This window comes from Galeopterus variegatus, unplaced genomic scaffold, assembly GCF_000696425.1.
Source record: "Galeopterus variegatus unplaced genomic scaffold, G_variegatus-3.0.2 Scaffold817, whole genome shotgun sequence".
Taxonomy (NCBI): Eukaryota; Metazoa; Chordata; class Mammalia; order Dermoptera; family Cynocephalidae; genus Galeopterus; species Galeopterus variegatus.
The window spans coordinates 108,624-126,887 of NW_007726928.1; the positions used below are offsets into that span (position 1 = coordinate 108,624).

The 18,264-nt window shown below is 50.8% G+C and overlaps 1 protein-coding gene across 2 annotated transcripts in view; it reads right to left on the reverse strand.

Annotated features, from left to right (window-relative positions):
- RAP1GAP2 (RAP1 GTPase activating protein 2) overlaps positions 1-18,264 on the reverse strand; it is a 203,525-nt gene that overhangs the window by 85,661 nt on the left and 99,600 nt on the right. For both annotated transcript variants that reach the window (XR_550470.1, XR_550471.1), the window contains exon 3: positions 13,516-13,600. The gene's annotated coding sequence lies outside the window, so the exon portion shown is untranslated. The remainder of the gene's footprint in view (positions 1-13,515; positions 13,601-18,264) is intronic.

An 18,264-nucleotide genomic window follows, 5' to 3' on the forward strand; every position in this document is an offset into this window, starting at 1 on the left:
CTTCCTGCTTTACTATTCTGGTGTTTGATGGACTCGTTCCAAGGCTCTGTGGCCTAGAAGTACCTCCAGGACTCCAGAATCAATCCCCTCTTGAAGAAATAACAGGAAGAGTGTCATCCAAGGATTTCCTGACTTTTTCAGCTTCCCAGGTCTCCCCTCCCTTGCCTCAACAGTCAAGAAGGGAACACTGGACCACTCAGTTAAGGTCATGTCCCATCTTGTGTCACTTTCAGAAATTGGTTTCTGTGGTTCTCACCTGTCCACAGCGATTACACCCTCAAAGAACAGAGATCATATCTTCCCAGCACAACCAAGAGTCACAAAGCATGAGGCCAAGCATAAATCAGCCACAGCTTCTGCCTCCTGTCGCCCACCAGCCAGCTCTCCTAACCATGGAATGCCCACCCCAAAGGGGCACTCAAGTAGAGTCCTGAACCCCAACTGGACATCCACAGTGGGATGAGGCCAGAGGGCCAAGAGGGGATCTAATTTGATTCTCAGAATCAGCCTGATCCCCAGGGCATCTCTGGAGTGAGATAAAATTCTGGTCTCTTCTGGGCACCAGGACCACCCCTAGGAAGAAAGAGCGCTAGGAAGAGCAGCAGTCATCTGGCAAAGGTCTTAAACCAGGTGCTTTTAGGGCCAAGGAGGCTATAAGACAACATAGGATTAGAGAGAGCACCTCCCTGCAAACAGTACTAAAATGAACTTTTTAACATCATGTTGGCCAGACAAAGCACATCTGAGGACAAATTTGGCTCAGGCCTACCAGTTTATTATTCCTGATGAAGCAAACCCAGCTCCTCCACTTCTCTCCTCTCACCCCTCTCTTTCCCTTCTCCAGCCGCTGGCCTCTCTCCTCCCTTCTTCCACCTTCCTTCCCTCCTCCCCTCTCCTTGCTTCTCCTCCACCTCCTCTTTCCTTTCTCCCAAATTCCTCCTCTTTTCCTCCTCTACAACAGACGATGCCACCCGGCCATCCACCCCCTACTTCTGGCTTCCCCTTTAGAGCCAGCCAGCCATCATATTAACATCTGACATTTCAGAAACTTCTCGGTCCTGCTGCCAAATCAAATCAGCTCAGCCCATGTCATTTGCTAACAAACCCAATTCGCTCCCAAGATGGGTTCAGCTTGATTTCCACATGTAACTGGGGCCAGGCTCTGGAACTCTTCCTCCACGTAGATGGAGATGCAGACCCTATAAACCCAGCCTCCTATTCCAAGAATAGCAGTTTCCCTCCAAAGGGGAACACTCTCTGAACTCACAGGTGGCTCCACATTTCCTCCAAAATCACCTAATTCTCATATTTCAAAGCAGGGAGCCAACCACTATGCATAGAGTTGAAGTCATTTATTTAAAAAAAATTAATGTCTCAACCCTCAAAGGTTTGGGGTGGTGGTCATGTTGTTTTTAATAATTTTTACCTCATCTTTAGAAGTCTCATGGCAATTAATAACTCTTCCAGAAAGGAAACATTTATCCAACTTCAGCAATTCCTTCTGAGATGCTTGGTTTTTTCTTCACTGGTTACATGCAAGGAAAATCAAATTTAACTCTTTTTATTACAAAAGAGCACAAGCAGTGTGATCTCATTTATGTATGCCTCTACCCGCTTGAACGATGCCAAGATGTCTGGACACTCAGCAAATGGTAAGAATGGATATTTCTGGATGGTAGGATTATTATTGGGGCATTATTAGTTTTTTTTTACTCTCTTTGTATTTTAGAATTGCTTTAATTTTTTATAGTATGCATATATCATTCTATTGGAAATAATTTTTTGTCTGTTTGGTTTTTTATTTTGGGGGGTTTCTCTTTTTATTTATTTATTTTTTTTATTATTATTTTTTTTTTTTTTTGCTGTTTGCTTGCAAAAAAGTCTTATGAAACATCTCCAAAAATACTGGGTTTTTTGGTTCACTGCCAAATTCTCAAGGTTGGATCAATTAATGAGGATTCATCGATCACCTGTTACAAGTATTTATTAAGCACCAACCACTAAGTGCTTAGGAAACACCTACTGTGGGCCACTGTATACCAGGTCCTATGGCAGTGAGGACGGGAGGGACACGCGCTGCCCCCTCTGCATGAGCTGGAGCTGCAGTGGGCCAGTTCCTCCCAGCCCTGCAAGGCCCTGCCCCCTACACACACAGTCTTGCAGTCACACTTGAATGACATGCAACTACGGAAGGGTGAGTGGGTACTGGCAGAGCTCTGAGCCTCGCCAAGTTCCCACCAGGAGTTCCCAGGAGAGGGCAGCCCGGACCCTGCAGTGAATTAAATGGAAGCCCCCAAAAAGACATGACCACATCCAGGAAGCTGTGAATGTGACCTTATTTGGAAAAGGGATCTTTGCAGATGCAATTAAGTTAAGGATCTCTAGATGAGATAATCCTGGATTACCCAGGCAGGCTCTAAATCTAATGATGAGTGTCCTCATAAGAGACACACAGAGTAGAGACTATGCAGGGAGAAGAGGAGAACCCCTGGAGGGCTCCCGAGAGCCTTCACAGGGAGCATGGCCCTGCTGACACCTTCGTTTTGGACTTCTGGCCTCCAGAACGGTCAGAGAATAAATTTCTTTTGTTTTAAGCCCACCAAGTTTGTGGTCATTTGTTAACAGCAGTCCCAGGAAGCAAATACATACCCCAAGACCTAAAACTCCATCTCCACACTCAGCAGAGAGCAGGGAGTCTACCAGGGGTCCAGGGGAAAAAAGTCAACGGAAGGGGGACACACAAGAGGTACCTACTGGGGACCAGAACTGTGCAGTGACATCCCTTCAGGAACAAAACAGAACCCACCATCCACTGGCCCCCAAAGCCCCAGACACACCAGGCTTGAGTGTCCAGCAAATGACACTCCTACATGGGGGTGGGGGCACAGAATCTGGCAGCAGCCCACTGCTGAGCCGGTCTCAGTGAAGTGTCTGTGGCAGCTGGAGGAGAAGGGCAGGATGCTCAACGAAGCCACCCTATGCATGTCTGCCTTACTGGCCATGAAAACAAGCATGCATACCCATTAGGTACCAATAGGTAATCAATCCCTCCCAGTGCCAGGTGCTCTACGAAGCTCCTACCCCCTGCTTCCTCCCTTAATCCTCACAACAGCCCACTGGGGTGAGCTCAGGTCTATAAATGAAGGAAGCGAGGTTCACAGAAGGCTACTGAACTGCACAGTGTCACACAGGTGCTTACTAAATCCCAGGACCAGGACCAGGGCTCTGTCCCAGACCCAGCACAGTCCACTGGGGGAGGCAGGACCCAGAACAAGCAGGGATGTCGCAGAACCAGGTGCCACGTTCTAGGATGGGGCAGCTGGTCAGTTCTTCACAGGCAGGTGGCACGACTAGGGCGACAGCAGCCTGGGAAGCACCCCCGGGGAGACGCCCTGAAGGCCAAGTGCTCTGGCAGAGTCTTCTGAATGAACACGAGGGCCAGAGCCAGCCTTGACCAAGAGGCAGAAAAGAGGAGAGAACCGTGGGAAGGGGGGAGGGTGGCCTGAGGAGGGAGGGCCCCGCAATTCAGCACCTGCACCAGTCGGCGGACACCCAGACAATGGAGTACTCAGCCTGAAAGGTGGCTGTGCCCAACTGGCCCCCCTTGGCCTTCAGGCCCTGCCCCCTCACTTCTAATATTCCCCACAAGTGTCTGTCCCAGAAATACAGACTCATTTTAGTACTAGCTGCAGGTGAAAGGAATTAGGAACTTCTGATGGGGACAAGCAGATCATAAAATGCATTCCAAGGCCAACCTCGGGACTCTCCACAGCCCTGAATTATCCAAGTCTCCACTCAGTCTAATCCCAAAAGCCTTTATGAGGATATCACCATGGGGACCACCTGTGACCTCTGTTTAGGTCAGGGCAGTCTGACTCGGATTGCAAGAGTTGGGAGACCCATCCGGAAAGAGGCTCCCTCCCTGAAGACCCCTCCCTCAGGTCTATCTGTTTGCTGGGCTGAATCCTCGGTTCTGGCCTTTTTCCAGCACCCTCAGTGCCACCCCCGTTTATCAGGCAGTGTTTGGAGTCCGGTGCACAAGGTTCTTGCTCACAGAAAGGCAATTTCAATTCTTGTTCATTCCACGTGGACAGTCCCCTCATCTGTGGGCACGTGGCAGGGCAGAAATCAGGGAGTCCTGAGGAGAAACTATATTAACTACAGAAAAAATAGTTACTTCCTCCAGCTTTCTCTCTAAGCATTGCTATTCTCTGCACATTTCAGAAAAAAATGTTTTTTTGAAGGAATAAAGAGGACCGGTATTTATGCAGCACATGCTGCGCGCCTCTGTTCTAAGCGATGAATGTATGTTATCTCACTTAATCCTCATCACAACCACAGGAGGCAGGTACTCTTATTACGCCTGTTCTACAAATGGGGAAACTGAGGCACAGAGAAATTACACAGCTAAGAAGTGAGGAAGCCATAAACGCAGGCAGACTGGCTCCAGGAATTGTGTTCTTAACTACTAATCTATATCGCTTTGCCTTTTTGAGAAAGAACCTTAAGGGCATCTGGGAGCAGGTCAAGGGGACTGGATGAGCCTCCATGGCAGGGGACATCATGGCCAGTCAGAAGGAAAAGAACATGGGCTGGAGAATCAAAGGAAAAAAGAAGATTCCAGAGAGAGATTTGGGGAGCCCAGGAGGCCTGTTCCTCCCACACAGAGGAGAGAAGGAACAAGTTGCAGTGGCCGCATGCCTAGGCCAAGGCCTGTGGCGTGGGCTCCATCAGACATTTCTAGGGAACAGAGCTCTCTTCCGGGGCCTCCAGCTCGAAAGGCCGTGGGCCCAGAGACACATGGGAACAGGCAAGGGGCTCTCGTGAGCACGGTGAAGCCCTAGAGAGAAGCCCTGACCGTGTATTTCTCAAAGGCAAGAACCACATCTAAATCATTCTCATCACCCCTATCCTCACAGCCCATTACTGAGCACCTGCTCTGTGTCAGGCACTCTACTAGCTACTAGCTCTACTAGCTGCTTTGTGGATTACCTTGTTACTGCTCACGCCCACTCGTCCAGGTGGCCATTGTCCTTATTATACAGGTGAAGAGACGGGAGGTCAGGAAGTCTAAGTGACTTGCTCAAATGATTCACGCAGAGCAGCTTGCGGTAGGAATTAAGACAGCCCAGGCTTCAGAGCCACCAAGACAGACCCGAATCCAAATCCTGGCTCTGCCACTCACCAACTGTGGGACCTTGAGCAAATAACTCAATCTCTTGTGACAATTTCAATCAGAGAGGCCAGAAGTAATTCATCTCAAATGACAACTCCACATGACTGTCAGTGGCTGCTGCAGTGCTTTGTTGGACAGGATTCTGAGACCACGTCTAAGCTCTTGAGAAAGACTGCCATGATCAATTACTAATATCTACCATGGGAGCAAAAGGGTGGAGTGATGATGCAAATGTCACATGTTTTCTATCCCTGATCTAGAGAAACGCCATGGCTTGTAGAGACACTATGCAAATACATGGGTGCACTTACATGGCAGCAGATTTTTGACTAAGGCACCAAAGCAATTCAATGGGGAAAGGAAAGTTTTTTCAACAAATAGTGCTGGAACTACCGGATATCCACAGGAGAATAGATGGACCTAGACGCCTACATCATGTCGTACACAATTAAGTTAAACTGAGATGCATTGTAGACCTCTAGTTAAAACTACAAAGCCTCGAGAAGAAAACATGGAAAAAAATCTTTGTGACCTGGGGTATGGAAAGGCTTTTTAGGACACATAAAGCTATAGACATAAAAGGAAAAAAATCCATAAATTAGACTTCATCAAAATTAAAACTTCTGCTCATCAAAGACACTGTTAAGAAAAGAAATGAACTTGCATCCAAAATATGTAAAGAATGCCTACAAGAAGACAAACCGATTTTAAAGGGGAGGAGGGGCAAAAGGAACTGTAAGAATAGTCAATAAAACGAAAAAATGTTCAACATCATTAGTCACCAGAAAAATGCAAATTAAAACCACAATGCGATATTGCTACACACCCACTCAAATGGCTAAAATTAAAAAGACTGATAATGGCAAATGCTGGCAAGGACATCAAACAGCCAGAACTCTAACGACAGTGCTGGTGGGAATGTAAAACGGTACAACCACTTGGCAAATCGTGTGGCAGCTTCATACAAAGTTAAACATTCACCTACCCTTTGACGCAGCAATTCCACTCCTAGATATTTACCTTTGACAAATGAAAACACATGTCCAAACAAAACAAAACAAAACCTATAACAGAACGTCGATAGCATGTGGCTATTAATTATAGTCAAAACTGGAAACACCCCAAATGTCCCTCAACAGGAGAATAAACAAACGAACTGTGGTGTATTCACACAGCGAGATGTTATTCAGCAATACAAAGGAACGAACTACTGATAGCCTCAGCCGTGTGGGCAAATCTCACAGATACCACACCACGCAGGACACAAAAGAGTATATACTACATAAATCCACTTAACTTAAGTTCTAGACCAGGCAAATAATTTATGGTGAAAAAAATCAGAACGCTGGTTGCTTCTGGAGCGGGTAGTTGGGATTGACTAGGAAGAGGCATCAGGGAACTTTCTGGGGTGATAGAAATGTCCTATATCTTGATCAGGGTATCGGTCACATAGGTCTATCCATTAATAAAAGTATGCAGTTAAGATTTATGCATTTACATGTATGTAGATTTTTTAAAATCTACTTACACCTAAAGTAATTTGCAAGAAGTAGTTGGCCTTAAAACACACAAAAAAATCAGAGGAAATATACATAATTATAGGTATGCACACATGAGGGGGTGGGTGCATGCAGGAAGATGCACACGCAGACATCTCCGTGTTCTTAAGCCTCCAGGGAGCATCCCCACCCTCAGTAGTCAAATAGGTCCTTCCTCGTGTCTGCCTTAAGTCAGACATGCAATCTCCTTGGCCTGTGCCCTGCTCTCAGACTCCCCTGTCCACTGGCCCATACGAAATCAAAGGGCTGATGGGAAGTGGCTCCTGAGAAGACGGCGCATATCCCAGCCATGTCTGGATCAGGCAACATAAATGGGGTTTGTTTGGAGACCAGAGACCCTCTTCCAGGGCCCACAGAGCTTCAACAAGACCGCTGGCGAAGACTCCCTCCAGCAGTGGTAAGGGGGGGTGGAATATTTGTCCCAACTTTCATGGGCCCCTCCAGGGATTTCTTGAAGAGGGGAAAACCAAACCTCCTTGCTGATGTCCTTGAGCCCTTCTTCTGCCCCCGCCCAAGAAGGCTCCCAACCCCCTTCCCACAAATGCCTCCTCACCTCATCCATCCAAAATCAGTAGATTTAAGGGAGGCTGACATCCCCTCACTCAACCCTGGTAGACGGGGGCAGTCTCCCTCCCCAGCCCAGGCAGAAGAGAGGGGACAGGAACTAGGGGCAAACTGAAGACATGGAATCAGGCCTGGGGCAGTGCTACGAGCCGGATAGGAAGCCCCCAACCCACCCTCAAAGAGAGAGAGTGGCTGGTGGGCAATTCGTGAGCCTGAAAGGGAGACGAGGAGGAGACCCAGCACAGCTCTGCTCAAAGGGATGAAGAGGGCTGCCGTGGTCCCCATTCCCTTCCTTGGCAGGTGAAATTGCACACCTGCCTTACCCTATCCATGAGGGCTTCTGGGGGCAGGAGTTGGTCGGGAAAGCAAAGCACTGAAGGAGCACTGTAGGAACAAGGCAATCTGTTCATGCCTGCAGTGAGAACCCCAGGCCTCCATTATCCTCTTCCGCAAAGGAGAAGGTCTGCGAGGGGGCTGCCCTTGACTTGCAAACAAGGCTGAGTAAGGCTTAATCCCAGCTGATCGGACCAGCCCAGGGTCCGGTGGGGCTCCAGGGACAAGTCTGACAGTTCAGATCAAGGTCAGATAAGTCCCAGCATAGTTAACTTCAACAAAATGCTCTGCGTACTTACCGTAAGCTTCAAGAGAGTCAGGAGGACCAACCCCAGCCCCTCCATTTCTCAAAGCCCAGAAAGGCTACTGTCTACGTTCCCAGGGGGTTGGACCAAACCCCATGCCTGCCATTAGGACCCCTTCTGCATCTCCCACCCCACCTCCCCACAAGCCTTCCCACTCCTCTGCACCCCACTGAGAAGCCACACTTCACATTTGAGTTGCAGTCTCAGCCATATGGTTTCTTCTACTCAGTTACTGCCCCCTGCAGACCAGCAGGCTCTTGGAAGAGCAGCTTAAGCATGACCCCATGGGACCTAGCACAATTCTGGGCACACAATCAGCCCTCCCTAATGCCTGCTGATCCATCTGGGCATGAACACAAGATTCATGAAAAATGTGGGCCTAGACACCATCCACAGCACCCCCATGGAGACAGCCCCAAGCCCCTCTCCCAGCCCACCATGAGCCATCCACAGTTTGAGCTCTGGCTGGGAACTGGGCTCTCATTCAGCCCATCTGCTCAGCATCTCTTCGGTTGCTTTTTCTCAGCTTCATGTTAGCAAGAAAAAAAAAAAGAAGAAGCTTGAGAAACACAAAGAGCAAAGAGGTGAATGAGGGAGGTACATAAAGGGCCGGTTGCTGCAGGCCTGCCGGGAGGACAGGGGTAGATTCGGGCTGGAGGCCAGCTACTGCTCAGGTGGGAGAAGCAACTACAGGAGGGCTGTCCCTGAGTGTGTGGGGGTGGGAGAGAAAAGGACTTGGCCAAAAATGGTTTGAGTCTTAGAATTTAACTTACTCTGTTGACTACAAGAGGAACACGATGGAACCCTGAGCAAGTCATTTCCCACCTCCCTGCCTCTGGTTCATCTATAAAGGAAATTGACTGTCCCTCCCTGACATTGTATGATGCCCAAGCTAATCAACCAAAAGGGCACCCCTGCCACTACCCCCCACCCCAAGCCTGTAATGCCAAGGGAACCAGGTGAAGCCTTCCCCCACTGCCCAGATGCTCAGAGGGTAGAGAACCAATTCATGAACCCCCAAGGCCAGAGACCTCCAAAGAGAGTCCAGCCTCCACCCCAAGGTGTCTCAGGCCTCCCGTGTGCAGCAATAACCTGGGGAGGTTGGGAGGTGTCAACAAAGCAGGGGCTTGGTCCCACCTTTGGAGATGGACATTGCAGGTGGGAGCCTGGGTATGCAGAGCTAACACCATGTGAAACTGATGGGGAAGAAGAGGGTCTTCAGTCCACATGTTGAAGAGCACATGTCTAGAGGCTTCGTTTAGAAAAGTATTACCTGGAGATAAAGGGTCTGCTGGGATATAAGATTCAAGCAAAACCAGAGGAGTGGAGGATCAGGACCAGAGCAAATCCTCTGACCTGGCTGTCCCATAGAGTCGGTGACTATAAACATCTCCCAGACATCTATCCCAAGCCAGGGTCTGAGGACCCAAAAAACAGGACAAAGTCTGCACTCAAGGAGTTCAATGGAGGGAAAATAAAAACACCAGCAACAAGAAACTGCAATATTATATGATCACAGTCACAAAAGGGACACTCCCTCTGTAGTGAGCAGGTTAGTGTAAGGTGAGGATTGTGGCTTTAAATCCCTTATGGGCAGCTCTGTACACAGGAAAAAAAATGTCCTAGCCACAGACTCCTCACCACAGCCATAGACTGTCTGAGCTGCAGTATAAACCCAAATGACAGTCAGAAAGAGACCCCTCAGTCAAGATACATCACACACACTGGCCCTAACACCAGCCACAGAAGGGTTCCAACCCAGCCTGAGTTCCCAGCTCTGACTCCCCTTGGGGTCTAGACAATAGAGTCACAGGCTGGGTGGGAAATTCCTGAGCTGAGTTCAAAGAGAAGGACAGAGCCTGGGGGGGGGATGTCTTCTGACTGTGGGTCATTGAGGTTTCCCTGCAGGTTGTCACTCTGCTCTGGGCCTGCCTGAGGCCCCCTCCCTGACAGCCCCCTGGCCCTGCAAGGGCCACAGCAGAGCAGGGGCAGGCACTCGGTGGATGTTCATAAGTCATTGTTTGAATGAATATGTTAATGAATAATGCCTTGCTTGTGATCCAGATTCCTGATCACTCCTTTCTCTCCTGCATCTCCTTGTATCCTCCTGTCTCCCTCCTTTCAACTTGTCCACACTCAGGTCTCCCCATCTCACAGGGACTGTCTACCCCCCTGACTCTTTCGCCAGCTCCTCTCACTCCTCCACACACTGCCATGTGCCGTCCATCCCCGCTCCTCACCGGAACTACTCTCAGTTACATCCCCAGCATCCACCAGGCCACTAAGCCCAGTGGCCACTGTGCACTCCACAGAGTACTTGGTCCCCCAGCAGTGGATGCGGCTGCCCCTCCCTCCATGACTAGGTCCAGCCCCCTCCACAGAGACCCCAGCACCAGCCTTTAGCTGGGGGGGAACCTCGAGGTGCCAGCCCAGGAACCACTCGTCTCACTCCACCCTTTCCCTGAGGATCACATCCATCCCAGAGCTTCAACTCCCTTCTCTATGGGAATGACCCCCTAGATGTTTACCTCCAGCCCAGACCCTTCTTCTGAGCCTGGCCCCAAATACTCTGCTGCTCACTAGCATCCCCATTCATGTCTCTGGCAGGTCCAACTCAGCACTCCACGTAACCCTCATCCTCCCTCCTGGGCCACCCCTATCTCAGACAATAGCTGCACCATGCATCCAGTTGCTCCAGATCTGGGGGCCATTCTTGCCTCCTCTCTCTCCCCAAATCTCATAGCTCATCAATCTACTGCCTGGGAAATCTGAGATCCGACCACTTCCAAATAACCACTGGCCCCTAGAAGGCAGGCCTCCATCCTCTCCCGCTGGACTCCTGCAGCCGCCTCCAACTCAGCTCCTGCTTCCCACACAATGGGCAGGGTGAATTTCCAAAAGTCCCATCATCTTAACCTTCTGGCTACAATCTTCAAGGACTTGAATGCCCTTAGTTAGGATAAACTCCAAACTCTTCAGCAAGTGTCTGCTTGATCTGGTCCCTGCCTGTGTACCCAGCCTCTTCCACCCTAACTCAGGGTACTCCAGTCATTCTGGTCTTCTTCCAGTTCCTCTGGCACAAACATCTCTTCCTTGGCTGCCTCAGGGCATTTACACCAGCCTACAGCAGTGCTGCTCAAGCTGTCATGTGCATCCAGATCACTTGGAAATGTTGGTAAAATGAAGATTCTGAATCAGTGGTCTAGGGAGGGACCTTAGATTCTGCATTTCTCAGGAGCTCCCAAATGATGCAGGTGTTGTGCATCTAGCACATTCTCTTCCACTCTGACTCCAACTTTGCCTAAGTCCTACTTGACTCTCAGGGCTCAGCTTCAATAACATTTCCTCAAAGAAACCCTACCTGACCCTCTTCAACAGTAAGTTAGCACCCCCCACCCACCGTCCAACCTTATATTCTCCCTGAGCTACATGTGCTTCTCCTTTGGAACATTCACAACATCTAACTGTCCATCCCTCCTTCTTGACATTGGTTTTTCAACTTTTGGCTCCCTAGCTAGACTACAAGCTCCAAGAGAGCAGGGACCGTCACATCTTGTTCACTACTAGGTCCCCCAGCAACCAGCACTGGACCTGGCACATTATCAGCACTTACAGTCAAAAGTTTTGCCTGCCCTGCCTCCATTTCCACTTATTCTCGTAGTAGCATCCCAACTTTCCTTTGAAGAGCCACCCCTCCCCCACTCTCAGTTCTTTTGATTTAGGTAGATGGTCAGGAGACCCAGGTCTGACCAATCAGAGCCTTCCATCTCTCCAGTCATAATGATTGGCTCCAAGATAGAGACATGTGACCTGAGCCAGGCCGATGAGCTTCCTCCTGGGGACTTTCATCAGAACTACTGGGAAAAAGATACTCGTCTTTCCACTGGGGTTATTTAGCAGGTAAAAGCCGCTGTCACCATCTTGCCACCACAGAGACAGAGCTCGGCAAAGAATGAAACAAACACAGAAGAGAGAGAGAAACAGGCAGATATCACGGGTGCAGCCATGCATGCCTGGCATCTATATTTGCCATTACAAGGGCAAAAAATTCCCTTTTATGCCTAAGCCAAAGTGAGTTATGTTTCTGTTACTTGCAACTGAGTCCTGACTAGTACACATTCAAATAAATGTGGGGTGTTGAATGAATTAAATGAGCTTGTGAGTACGTAAAGTCTGCCAAGAGAACTCAGTGACTCCTCCTAGAATTTCAGAGTTCTCCCTCCACACTCCCACCATCCACGAGCACAGAGACAAGCATCCCACCCCCAACTGTGCAGACCAAGGGGCTGAAACTCAGAATGACAACATGCTCCTCAGCATTACTCTGTGCAAACAAGCCACTCCGGCACTTGGCTTAGACACCAGCACTGGAACTAGGCTGGTGAAAGTGGTCTGCTTTTCAATGCCCCCTGGGTACCACACCAGGAGGAGTCCTTAGTCAGCCCTGCACCCTGTCCTGCACCCTGTCCTGCCCCCTGCCCTGCCCCCTGCCCACTGCTAAACTCCTAACCCAAACAGGGCATGCTCTGGCTACCATTCTACATGTTCCCCTTTGGTGTACATGCGGCTCAGCATGGTAGGCATCCAATATGGGATGATAACAGGAAGATGGATGGTTTTTATCTGCTTCCTTTAGGGGTGTCACCTTGCAACAGATTAGGTCAGGGAAGAGGGGTACAATAAGGGGCAGCAAGAAAGAGATGCCTAATCATTACCCTATGAGACACCTCAGATCAGAGCCCGAGGACAGAGAGAAGGGCTGGCCTAGAGGTCCCCTCAGATGACTCAGGAGGCAGATGACTTCTTCAGAGCTAGCTCTCGCTTTACAAAGTGTGAAGGAGGAAGAGGGGGAAAGAGGCAGGGAGAGAGGCAGGTTCACGGCAGCCTAGGCAGGAACCCTGGCTGAGCCAAAAGTCCTCCCTGAGGGCCAGCTCAGACCTGGGTGGCCATCCTGCCAGGGGGGACTAAAAGGTGAAGGGGAAAGGGCATGGGGGGGAAGGTACTGCCACCTCGGCTCCTTTCCAGGAATAGGAGGATCGTGGGCCGGGGGTCCTGGGATGTGGTCTCCCCAGGAAAGAGGCTTATGAATGAAGCACTGATAGGAAAAGAACTACTGTCCCCCCCAGAACCTCCAGGACAGCTCTCCCACAGAGATTGGGGCAACAGGGCCAGTCATAGGTGGGAAGACCAACACGGAAGCGCCAGTCAAGTCCCAAAAAGGCTCCACGCCCAGCCACAGAGAGTCCTCCCGGGCAGCAGCCCCTTAAGGCACCAGCTACACTCTGTCTCCCTCACTTGCTCCTGTCTGGGCCCTTGTTCCCAAACCCCATCACTCCACGAGGCCTCTTGCTAATTACCAAGCATCCTGCAACCCCACTTCAGCCCCTCGACACACACACCCCTGAGTCCCAGTCATGCTTCTACTGCACTATGAGCCTAATTGGATGCTGCCTCCAGAGGTGTCAGGCCCTCCACGGCCCCAACAGGACAGGAGCAGCTGGGCTTCGAGCTGGAGCAAGACCTCCAGACTGTCCCCCACATGCGTCCCCTCCCTGCTTACTGACTCGGAGTCTCTTACCTTCATGGTGGGAGGTGCAGTGAGAGGAGGGGACAGCGGCCGGTCTGGGAGGGTCACATCCGAGCTGTTGGCCAGCTCCTGCTTCCTGCAAAGAGGCCAAAGGACATAGAAAAGGTGAGTGTGGGCCTAGGCAGCACCTGCACCCTCCCCTCTCTCCTCTAAGAGTGGCTAGACTTGAGGACTCAGTTTAACACACAATGCAGACAACTAGGGTTGTACTAACATCTAAAGCAGCATTACTCCAGTGTGATCCTTGGATCACCAGCATGAGCTAGGAACTTGTTAGAAATGCAAATTCCCAGGTGCATACCAGAAGCTCCAGTGTTGGAGCCCAAGAATCTATGTTTAAACAAGCTCTCCAGGTGATTCTGGTGCACGCTAAAGTCTGAGAAACGCCAGCCTAAAGAGATACAGGACTCACAGAGGAGGAGGGGAGAGGGGTAAACATTTGGAATTCAGTCTCCCTCGGGCCCTTCTGTATACACACACACACACACACACACACACACACACACACACACACAGGCCCTAGCCAGAGAGCTGACCTTGGGAGTATGGGGCTGCCTGCTGTGTAAGCTGCAGGTAAAACTTATTTTAGTCCATGTGGGCTAGGACCGTGGAGAGGCAGCTAAACAGAGTCACGTCACCATGGCAACGTGACTGCGACAAGTTCGCTCTCACACACTCCCCACTTTCCATCTGGCCGTTGCTGGTGACCAGGGAGTGCTTGTTTGCAATCCCATCACCAGGCAGACTGTGGGGTGGGGGATAAGCCTTCAGAGCAACGGTTACACAAGACCAGCTGGGCCGAACCTGAGGAATCCCCAGACAAGGGACTCCGGTGTCCTGGCTGTACCCTGCGGGGGCAGGAGGGTCAAGGATAACAGTATTAAGTGTATAAGAATACCAGGCTGAGACTTCAGAGCCCCCAACTTTATAAGTGTTTCCTTCTCCAGAGGCCCTACCTGAAGCAGCCAAGAGAATAAGCACAACACCAGTGTCCCACTTAAGTGACCAAAGGACCCCCACTGCCACTGTAAGAGAATGCTTCTGTCCCTCTTTCCGGCCCAGGTCCTGTCAGCGGGAGTGACAGCTCCAACCCCAAGCCTTCTTCATGAGAGAAGCCCTCCCTCCCTACAGAGCCCAGCCCTCCAGCTTTCTAGAGGAAAACCCTGGCCCTGGGGCCCAGACACCACCCCTTCCTGGCTCCCCTCAGACCACAGGGCAAGCCCACTGTAAGAACGCCTCCTGGGAAACCAGGCTGGGCCTTCAGGGCTGTGGACCCCCTACACAACAACCCTTGCCTGCCCCTGCAGCTGGCCACCCCTTACTGTCCTCTAAGCAGTCAGATAAGAAGGCTGGAGCACATCTGGCTTGGCAAAGGATCCATATGACCCCATTAACCTCAACCTGGCAATCCTGCCTTTCCACTCCTCCATCTGCTTTCCTCCTTCTTTCTTCCTGGGCCTTTGTGATGTGACCTATGATGGCTGGAGAGGGGGTCCCCTCCCTCCTGATCCAGACTGAAATTGGCACAAGAGCCAGTGGGGCCAAGACTCAGCATGTGCGCACGTGCACACAAAGGAATGCACCAGCTCCTGCTACCTCCCAGCTACAGCCCCCAGCCTCTCCCTTCCATTTACAGCCTCACACGTTACCACTGTGGAGTCCAGTCTGGCTGCTCTGCCCCTCACCTGCCTGTGGATCCAACAGAACTGGGTCCAGCACAGGCTCACCCTCCTGTCCTTCAGCCCACTCCCAAGCAGCCACTGCTCCTTCTCCATGGGTCTGGCCCCAAGAGCCATGATATGAGGAAAAGGAAGAGAGGAAGGATGATCAAGGATAGGAAGCACCACCCTCAGGTCCCCTAAGGTGAGGACGAAGGCAGCTTCCCCGTGGAGCCTGTGGGGAAAAGCGTGCAGGGAGAGGAGGGAAGGCAAGCCCCCCACCCGTCATCCATAGGGCTGCTCTGGGCTGAGCTGAGGACCTCTGGCTTGCTCCCCTGGAGATGGCTTGTAGGCACCTTGACCAACAGCAGCCCTGGCTCTCCAGGAACACGAGCCATAGAGGAGGGCATTGCAGGCAGGTTTTTAGCATCACTGATCAAAGGACACTCATACACAGCCATGCTGTCTGGTTCTCTCCATAAGATGTCCACGCCCATGGGACCAGAGCAGATGAAATTATCATCCCCGGTCCTGAGTCCCCGGAAAAGGGCCCTGAACCCAACCCTCCCCAGGCTGAGCCCCTCTCCCCTGCACCAGCCTGTTTCCCCTGGATGCTAGATAAGCTCCTGGAACCAGTCTCCTGGGGAGTGATGAGGCACAGTGGAAGCACAGGGCAGCTTCTGGCCAGAAGGGTTTCCCAAGGGCCGCCCGGGAGTTTGAAAGGTGCTGGAGCAGGAATGAGCACCAGGGGCTACCAGCCTCATGCTAACTCCAAGGCAGTGTCCAAGACTCCAGGGTGAGCAGAAGGTATGACTGCTGCCCTCAGAAAGAGGGGACTCAGAGTAAACACAGGTCCTTGCTCACAAATTAGAATCCACCCTGCCTTGGTGTACAGATGGCTTCAAGTGGCACCTATGGGGGGCATGAGCCACACTGCACCATCCCCACTTGTGAGTCCAGCCCTCACTCCCATTTAAGACCTAACTGCCTGCTACGGGTTGAATTGTGTCCCCAAAAAAGATATGTTGAAGTCCTAACCCCCAGTACCTGTGAATATGACCTTATTTGGAAATAGTCTTTGCAGATATCAAGTTAAGATGAGGTCATTGGGTAGGCTCTTAATTCAATATGACCAGTGTCATTATGAGAAGTGAAGGAGACCATGTGAAGACACAGACACGTAGGGAGAAGGCCATGTGACAGCAGAGGCAGAGACGAGAGTGATGCCGCTGCAAGCCGAGGATCGGCGGCCACCACCAGAAGCTACAAGAGGCAGGAAGAATTCTTCCCAGAGCCTTCAGAGGGATCATGGTCCTACTGACACCTTGATTTTGGACTTCTAGCCTCCAGAACTGAGACAATAAATGTCTGTTGATTTATGCCACACCGTTTGTGTACTTGGCAATGGCAGCCCTAGGAAACAAACGCACCACCAAGTCCCAGGTCCTAGCCTTGGCCTTGTGAGCATGAATCCCTGCTGCCATCCCATCACCCCTGCTCTGATCAGCGGTGCTTGACCTCATCCTGCCCCAGCCCTCACAACCAATGACATTTACATGTGAGCCACCTCCCAAGGACAGCCAGGCCTGGCCCTGCCACCAGCTGGTGCAGAGGTAAGATAGAGAAAGAGCCGTGGCACTCAGCACAATCCCAGCCCTCTCTCTCCCACTCGGGCAAATGTATCACACATGAGTAGGTGAAAGCGAAGTGATTATATCAAGGGATAACCTTGAATCTGCTCTAATTTATTATAAGCAAAAGGTAAATCAGTAGCAGAGGTGAATGCTTTCTTGTGACCCACAGTGATCCTGCCATATGTCATGGCCCTGAGATAGAAAAGTGTTTACCAACCAACCCAGCCAAATACATGGGGCTGTAATGATACAGGGGCCCAGACCCACACAGGGACCCACAGACGAGGGGTTGGCACTGGGGACAGCTTGGAAAGGAGAAAATAAAAAAAGGAGGATGGAAAGAAGGCAGAGGAGGGGAGGAGGAAAGATTACACACTCGGCTGAAAGAGAAGGGTGGTGACAGTGGGCTGAATGGACAGGTCAGGAGCACCTCGTCTACCTGGGGAGTCCTGGAGGTGCTGCACTACCCAGGGCCACGTGGTTCTCAGGTTCCCCCCTCTGGTACTCTTTCCCTACAAGCATGAGAGATCCTGGGGCAGATGGGAGGGCTCAGGGAGACCAGGAGCAGTCCTAGTTGGCTTTAGCCGAATGCAAATCTCAGGAGGTAATAATCAAAGGAATCTGGAGTGGAAGCTGAGAAAACAGACGGAAAATAGAGGGCTGGACAAACCCCTGGGTGAGGGCCCCATCACAGCACCCAGGCCTGCAGGGCCACTGTCTCCACCCTCAGATGGCTCCACCCAGGACCATCCGAGGTCACTGCAACAGCCAGCCCTCGCACTTTGCTCTAGAGAGAGCCCTACGCTAGGAATCAAGAGATTCCTGGGTTCAGGTTTGGCTCCACCTGCTACCTTGCTGTGTCACCTTGGTTAAGTCCTTCACTTGCAAAGATAATAATGTTCTGAGGAATTATAAGTAATGGCTGTAAAAATAAAGCAGAAAGTCCTATACAAATGTAAACCATTGTGATGATGAGGACAATAATGATACTTCATAAAACGGTGATCTGGTGCCCAAATGGAGACTGAGAAGCAAGGGTCCAGGGCTGTTTAAATGTCTTGGTCAACACTTCTGGCATCTCAAATAAGCACCAGTTCTAGCCCTGGGGATCTGCTCTCAAGATCACAACTATTGGCTAATAATTAACAATAGGAAAAGCACTCACCTAGCAGCCGACGGCTCTGGGACCAGATGTAAGGCCTCCCTCTGGCAGAAAGTTCTCCCAGACCTTCAAACTGCACTTTTCTGCATCTCCCACACCAGCTCTGCAGCCCCCCACCACAATCAGCTACGCTTTGTCTTGCTTTCCACATAGCCAAGCTAGGGGAACACAGACAGCCAGATGCTGCAAAGAGCTTCTCAGGAAAACCAAACCAAAAGGAACAAGAAATACGAATCTCAATAACCAAAAGTTAGAAACAACCCAGGTGTCCGTCAACCAATGAATG